A 7592-nucleotide genomic window follows, 5' to 3' on the forward strand; every position below is an offset into this window, starting at 1 on the left:
CGGCGCCGACCGTGCCCTGGACTTCACCGAGTTTGCCGTCTGCGTTGCCGCGCTCCGCCGGCTCTTCGGTGAAGTCAACGCGGGAGCGGCAAACGCCGCCGCAGCCGCGAGCGTCTTTCTTGTCTCGTCATTGTCGTCGTCGGTTTTTGTTGTTTTTGTTGTTGTCGTCGTCGGTTTTTGTTGTTGTTGTTGTTGTACGCACGCGCGCGCATGTGCACCGGCACTATAACGGTGCGCGTATAACGGGGTGCGCGTTCCACGTTATAACGATGCGTGTTCTGTGTTATAGCGATGCGCATTCGTTATAACGGTGTGCGTTCCGTGTTATAACTGGGCAAGTTCCGACTTATCACGGTGCGCATTCCGCGTTGCGCGACAAGCGTTCCCTCATGCAGGAACCGCGTAACCGCGAAAACGCGTCGTGTGAGCACCGCGCGCCAAGCACGGACCTGACGTACCCAAAAAGTTTCCACGATTTTACCCCCATCGTGCCATCGGCATAGCTCTAGCACGGCAGTGCATCATCACGCCCCGTTGTTAAGAGAAAGGCCCGTGGAAGCAGATATCGCATAACTACCTCTGAGATACAATTCAAGTGGCCTCTCGTCCATGCACTAGGGGGCAGCAGTCTCCCATTCACTCTCATGGGACCTCCCTTGCCACGATCAAAATATGAGGTCCCACCATGTAGCTACTCGCCCCGAGCTCTCAACGCCCTGATAGATGGCATTGTCTTTGTGCTGTTCGCCTTTTGGCGTCCTCTGGTCTAGCACAGTTTTGAGACGAGGCTCTAAAGAAAGCTGTCTCTGGTGTGGACCAATCAGTTTCGAAGACAATGCATTATATTATCAGAGCGTGTATTTTTTGTGTTTGCATGTTCACCACAAGTACCGTGTGCGCTTCATGCAGACACGATGCCTTTTAAAAGGTTTCTGTTTGGTGTTTTAACGTCTTAACACAATCAGTTTTATTGCCAGAAAGCGTAACACCTATTCTCATACTGAGAGCAATGCCCGTTGCACGACAGCCTGGCCGATATGTTTAAATTCTCAGAGATGGAAGTTGGACAATTTAAGTGCATAGCGACCATGTATTATTTGTAGGTGGGCTGAGACCATCAACTTAGAGAACCAGGTTTAATCATGGGCGGTTGAAACGCGGATACACACCGATGAATCTAGCGATGCGGGAATCAGTGTCTCTGACCGCTGAACCACCCAGCCACCTGGACATTGATCAATGTCAGTGACTTTGATTGACACTTGATTAATCGATTCGCGTAGGCTATACTTCAGAACATACAAACTGAGATTCGTATGTTTTCATGCTCTCTAAAGCTACCGTTGTTGTCAACAAGTTGATTTTGCATACGTTTGAAATGCGACGATGCGTTACAGGGACCTACGAAGCGCAAGCAAAGGCCGGTGGGGACCACTTCCCAGACATAAACCAGGTACGGCAGCTCGCCGCACACGCACGCTCACTCGGATACTGCAAGTCCTCGCCTTGAAGCGCGGCGTTCACACCACAACGCGTTTTCGCTCCAACGCGGATCTCCCGCGGGGGAAAAGTCGGAACAGCGCGGAACGCACCGCGGTTATGACGCCGTTTCTGAGCGGTTGGTTACGAAATACTTTTTGGAGCTGCGCGGCTGAGCGCTACAGCGGCGTGTCCTCGGTTATTAGTCTCGCCATCTCGCTGCGTCTGCGTAATAGTGCATCGTATCTCGCCGAACTTTATCGCCACATTTTTTATGGGGAAATTGTTTTCGCTGAAGGCATATTTCCCCGAACGCGGCACTTTACAGGAACGCATCTACCGCCGCCGCGCTAAACGAGGACTTGCCGTATCGCTCTTGTTCACCGCGGTGTCCGACGTTTCGCTCCGCGTAGCTGGGAAGCCTCTTCAAGGACCTAACGCCGCAGTGCGCCGGGCAGCTTGTGAATTCGGTTCCTGAAGAAGCCTTGCCCGCGCACACGCCGAGCGAAACGTCGGACACCGTGGCCGAAACAACGCGGCGGAGACGCAACCGCGGCGAGCGCTTGGACGGTGGCGGTTGGCGGCCGAGAATTGACTTCGAGAAATTGCTCCCCGGGCCTTGTCGCTATCGACTTTCTCTTCCCCCTCTTCTCCCTCTTCTCTCTCTCTGCCGTGTCCCCTCTCCCGCACGTCGCAGTGGCTCCTCCAGCACGGGGACCTCGAGGGAGGCACGGGAAGAGAGGGCCATCCGGCGTGACCGGCGGCGGTGGCCGAGCGGAGAGGTGGACGAAGAGCCACGGGCGGAAGGCTATTTAAAATATAAGAGTTTAAAACATATAAATACCTATATAACGGGGATGTAACGACGAATATATTCGCAGATGCGATTAAGTTCTAACGAGGATGTGCACGCCCCCCGCAATATGACCTCGGGTCGTTACTGTCAGAGCTCAGTGAGATCTGCGATTCCCCTAGCCGACTGCAAACAACTAAAAACCCACTTCACAGCTAAGTTCGCACGAGCGGTTATCCGTAGCGCCAGGGTATTTAAAAACAAAATCTTACAATGCAGAATTTTTTTTTTTTGCCCGAACAGACAATGACGTAGGCGCGGTAAGTTTTGCAGGCTACACCGTAACGATGCCACGTTTGTAAACGGAATCCCATTGCTATTCCGAGAAGCGGCAATACAACAGCAGCAACGACGTTCTTCCCTTGAGTGGCTGTTCCCGCCGCAAGTGTGGAGGAGAGATGCCGTGGGCAGCTGTGTCCGTATCCTACTGCAGCCGCTTCGGGGTGATGGATTCTTGATTAGTGGCGGCGATATGTTAACTACTTCGCCTGATATGCAGGAGGTCGTGGGTTTGACCCCCGACCCTTATGCCTGTATATTTTGAGTTTTCATGTCTCTCCCTCTCTCTCTCCACGTGGGCGTGTGGATTTTTCTCCCGGTCCGGTGTTTCCCCTCCACATTTAGAATAAACACGCGGTTTAGAGTATTTGGCTGCTATACATTTCCACGTGATAAGTTACTTCGTTGAGCTATCCTTTGTGGCCATGTCGCTTCTGATTTTGTCTCCTGAATAAAATTGGCCAGATATCCTGACGCCGTCTTGATGAGTCCACGGCGCGCCATTGCGTGTAGAGCATAGTACAACAACGAGGACACTTTGGGAAAAGTTTGCTCCTGTTTGGAAGAGCATGTAATTCGTGTAATTCGCGGCTACTTGCTCTAGGTGGCGACGCGACACGTGCAGAGTAGCTGCACGAACACCTGGAGCTTCCTTTCGGGAGGGCGATCGGTGGACACGCTTCTTTTTCTTCGTGACGATGCAAAACGCTTTTGGTTTTTTTTGTAAGTCACTTTCATTATTCATGTCACCACGAGAGTTGCCCTGCGCCAGTCGGTGCTCGCAACCGGCGTGGTGAAGAACGCACGGCTGAATTTCGATTTAAAGCTTTCGTGACTGCAAGGATTCATCTTCTTTGGTTCTTTCGGTAAAGTCACGTAGAATGAGAATAAAATAATAAATTAATGAAATAAAATAACACGATAAAATTCAGACCTGTCGGGACGACAGAGCTTCATTGAAGCTCTGTCGTCCCGACAGGTCTGTTCCTTTCACCTGAAGAAGGCCACTTGTGTTGTGGCCGAAACGTCGTGAGAATTTTAGTGTTATTTTATTCTATTAATTTATTATTTTATTCTCATTCTACGTGACTTTACCGAAAGAACCAAAGAAAACGCAGGGCTGGTTGCGGAGATGGGAGCCGCGTCTGAAACTCGATCCCCAAATTGATGTTGCAGAGTGAAAGGGGCAGTTGGTCATGCGCGGAGGAAGAGAGGAAAGGGTCTCTGTGTACGTCTGTGGGGTTCGATTTGAGTCGTTGGGTCCCTAATGTGAGTCCCTGGAATCCGCATGTGGACACTGTCTATTTGATTTGTTTTATTTAAGACGATAACCCCCCAAGAAGTACACGCAATACAGATTCAGAATCCGAGTGAGAATATGTATTTATACAGGAGGAATCCGATGAGCTATAAAGCTATTTTTTTCACAGGTGTCCACTAAGGATAGCATTGCAGAGTTAATTGGGATAGCAAAACAATTACCAGGATAGCATTGCAGAGTTAATTGGGATAGCAAAACAATTACCAGGATAGCATTGCAGAGTTTAAATCCTCTTTCAACCATGAGGACGGTCCTGCAGTGGGATGCTTAGCTAATTAGTTTTTTTAAATGAGCGATTTACATAAGGAAGAGGGGGGGTGGCAGTGCCCTACACGGGTTCGATTCACACTCACAGTATACACCAAGTGACGATTATCTGTTCCGGTCCTGGGCCTCCGGTAGGTCGACTCGTCCTCAAATTAGTACTCTGGTGCGGTGTGTAAACATCGCCACTGGGGAGACAAAGGCGGCCGTGCGTGATGCTGCCCACCCACCCCCTCGTGTGCCGTGCCGGCCTTCATAGGCGCTGCTACTCGCTAACAGCACTTGGCCCCAACAAAGGGGCAGATATAGACAGAGTCACAGTCGCCCGTTCTCTCCGCTCTGCCACCACCCCCCGTTTGAGTAAAGTTGCAGGCAGGCTGGCTCTCGGAGTTGCACGAAGTCACGTGATCCACCAAACCGATGCCTCTGCAATCCCGGGATCGCAGGCGTGAGTCACCAACGTCGTGTGGATTCATTGACGTCGTTTTGTTTGCGAGCCCGCCACGGGTGCGATACCATTATTCGTAGGGCATTCCGTGTACTCGTTTGTCCATCTTGTTTGACTTTCCAAACCCTCTATTTGCACCCGATTAAACGGCGATTGTGGGACCGATACTAAGCCGTTTAGAAATGCAGTGATGATGCAACGATTGTATTGTGCGTGCGCGCGTGCCTGCGTGTGTGTGTCTGTGTGATTTCATGAATAAATGTTCTGTTGATGGGTCAGGGTTTAGTGCACTGGAAAACGATCGTACGAGACCACGGCAGCGATTTGCGCGAGTTTTGTCATTCGTATCCGAACCTAAGTCTCAGCCCCAAAATGTGGGGCCGATCTATTAATAGCAACTCGGAGACAAACGCGTGGCGCGGGCATGGTGCTTGATGCACCGAAGCTCACTCGTCTGCCGTGCCGACCCTTGATAGGTGCTCGCTAAGAGCACTCGCTTCAGCGGTTTGTCGGGACTAGAATGTGGATCTTCGTCGTGGGTCTTTGCTAAAAAAAAAACTAATTTCATGGGCGCATCGATCGAGAAGGGGCACTGAAGAAATGCGTCTTGAAAACTTATCCAAAAAAAAATAAAGTTATCAACTATCTGGGGACTTGGTTGATTGGCATTGTATGTTAAAAAAGTAGTTTGTCATTAGCACTGCCCTACAGCAGATGCAACGCGTGAATAATGTGACTCGCAATATGTAGGAAAGTTTTGCTCCATTGTGCATGTTGTTACATACACACGCGTAAGACACAGTACACATAACAACACACAGATGCATACACACACTGACACATATCAGCGACAAACGTCACCACCTATGGTACAGGAGGGGCTCGTGAGGTAAGCACCACGCCCCCGATTGCCATGCATATTTTCCATTTGCCCGTGCTGGTACACCGCACCAGGTACTCATTTAAGGCTGAGCAAACCTAGGGGAAGACCCGACACGTGTTCATATACCACTGGGCAACGGTGCTGCCCGTGGCTGGGAATCTAACCCAGGTGCTCGGGTTTAGCTGCCTTTGCCTCTTCCCAGTGCTCGTGCTGGCACACCGCACCAGGTACTCATTTAAGGCTGAGCAAACCTAGGGGGAAGACCCGACACGTGTTAATATACCACTTGGGAACGGCGCTGCCAGTGGCCGGGAATTCGAACCCAGGTCGCCAGGTTCGTAGCGAGTTGTGCGAACCAACCCGCCACCATCCGATGCAGGTGACTCTTTAAGGAAATTGCCCTTCTGTCTGAAATGTTACACTCATGGTGATCCACAGCCTCCTGTCAATCCACTGTTGGATGAAGACCTTCCAATCCCGTGTCCTGCGGATTAACTATCCATTCCGTATCCACAATGGGCAGTGCTCGTTGATGAATGCGGGGAATATCCAGGACTGGTTCAGGCATCCCTTACCAATGACGTGAGCCACGGCCTGGATTCAAACCCAGGTCACCGGGTTCATAGCACTGGGCACAAACAACTGCTCAAACGAAATGTCAGCCCGATGCGCTTTCGCAAGGAACTGTTTATTATCGAAAACTATTGGGTTTTCTTTCGGGTTATTATTTGTGATTATTACCATCGCTGCATTGGGCACGCGGCCTATTCACATGCTCTGTCGAATAGGAATGTTCGTTTGTGCAATAGCGTTTGTGTAATCCACTCTAAAAGTGTATATGGGTCAAGTTGTCCTCATTGAAAGTATCATTGTTGCTTGGTGTTGAATCAACAAGGACAAATATCCCCCGTGCAGCCTCTATAGGCTCTTGGGGCAAGTGCTGTTAGCGAGCACTTATGAGGGCCGGGGGTGATTGTGGTCAGCACCACTGCAATTTGCTCCAGTGCTAATATATTCATACACGACACCAGACACTCGTTTAAGGCTAACTCGACCTAGGAGAGACCCGGGACCGATTCAAATATCGGTCACCGCTGATAGTGGCCATCGTGGCCCGGAATAGAACTGAATCTCCAGGTTGATAGTTGTAGTGCGCTAACCACTGCGCCACCGCTCCACACGCCACCACCCCCCCCCCCCCCCCCCCTTGACCGTGTGCACAGTTTACAGACAATACGATGACTTGACCACGGAAAGACCTAGGAATTGGGTTCGGATATTATCGCGTTAATGTTAGTCGCGGTTTGGAATCGAACCCCGGGTCACTGGGTTCCTTGCGCAATGCGCAAACCATTTACCACTTAAACTGTCAGTCATAAATAACGCGACCTAGCCAAACCCCCCCTCTCTGTTCGCCTCCTAATCGGATCACAGCGGCAGCGCGATGCATCTGGTTATTGTTTGACCCGCATGGAACATGGACAGCGTCCAGCTCAGGATGTGCCGTCGCATTAGGTTGCAACCCGACGAATATTCTCAACCTCCACCACCTCCCCCCACCCCTTTTGCCAATTAAGTTGACAACGTGCCGCTCGTTCTGAAAGTATCCTCTTTGCGCTATCACCGTCGGTCAGTGCCGGATTATCCTCGAAGCAAAAGTACTGTAGCTACACGTGCTACGGGCCCCGCACTTTCAAGGGCCCCGCGCTAAATGCTTTCAAGCTCTCAATTCCGGTTCAGTGATTCTGCACTTGCTCTATTACTATAGTACTATACTGCCTTCAATTTTTATGAACGACTGGGTGTTTAAGATTAGCGATTTGTCGTATTATCTTGCTGTATAGCAAATGAAAAAATACAATTACTTTACTATGCAAGTTAAAAAAATTGTTTAAATATTTACGTTTTTATTTTATTTTAGGGCCCCATTTTAGCATAATGCTACAGGCCCCGCACTAGCTTAATCCGGCACTGCTGTCGGTACAGATGATAGTGGAGGCTGCGCCCTGGCTCTCCTGTTTAACTCGCAGCAGTCATCATCAGCAGCAGCAGCCATAGTCAGTCC

The 7592-nt window shown here is 50.4% G+C and overlaps 1 long non-coding RNA gene across 1 annotated transcript; it reads left to right on the forward strand.

The window, feature by feature from the left end:
- The first annotated feature begins 74 nt into the window (after positions 1-74).
- On the forward strand, positions 75-4922 carry LOC142929715 (uncharacterized). The gene is made up of 2 exons (XR_012945871.1): positions 75-1453; positions 2177-4922. It is a non-coding gene; the product is annotated as an uncharacterized LOC142929715 (long non-coding RNA).
- The last annotated feature ends 2670 nt before the right edge of the window (positions 4923-7592 follow it).

This window comes from Petromyzon marinus, chromosome 33 (assembly GCF_048934315.1).
Source record: "Petromyzon marinus isolate PM22_M1 ecotype Great Lakes invasive population chromosome 33, UKy_Petmar_22M1.pri1.0, whole genome shotgun sequence".
In the NCBI taxonomy this organism is placed as follows: Eukaryota; Metazoa; Chordata; class Hyperoartia; order Petromyzontiformes; family Petromyzontidae; genus Petromyzon; species Petromyzon marinus.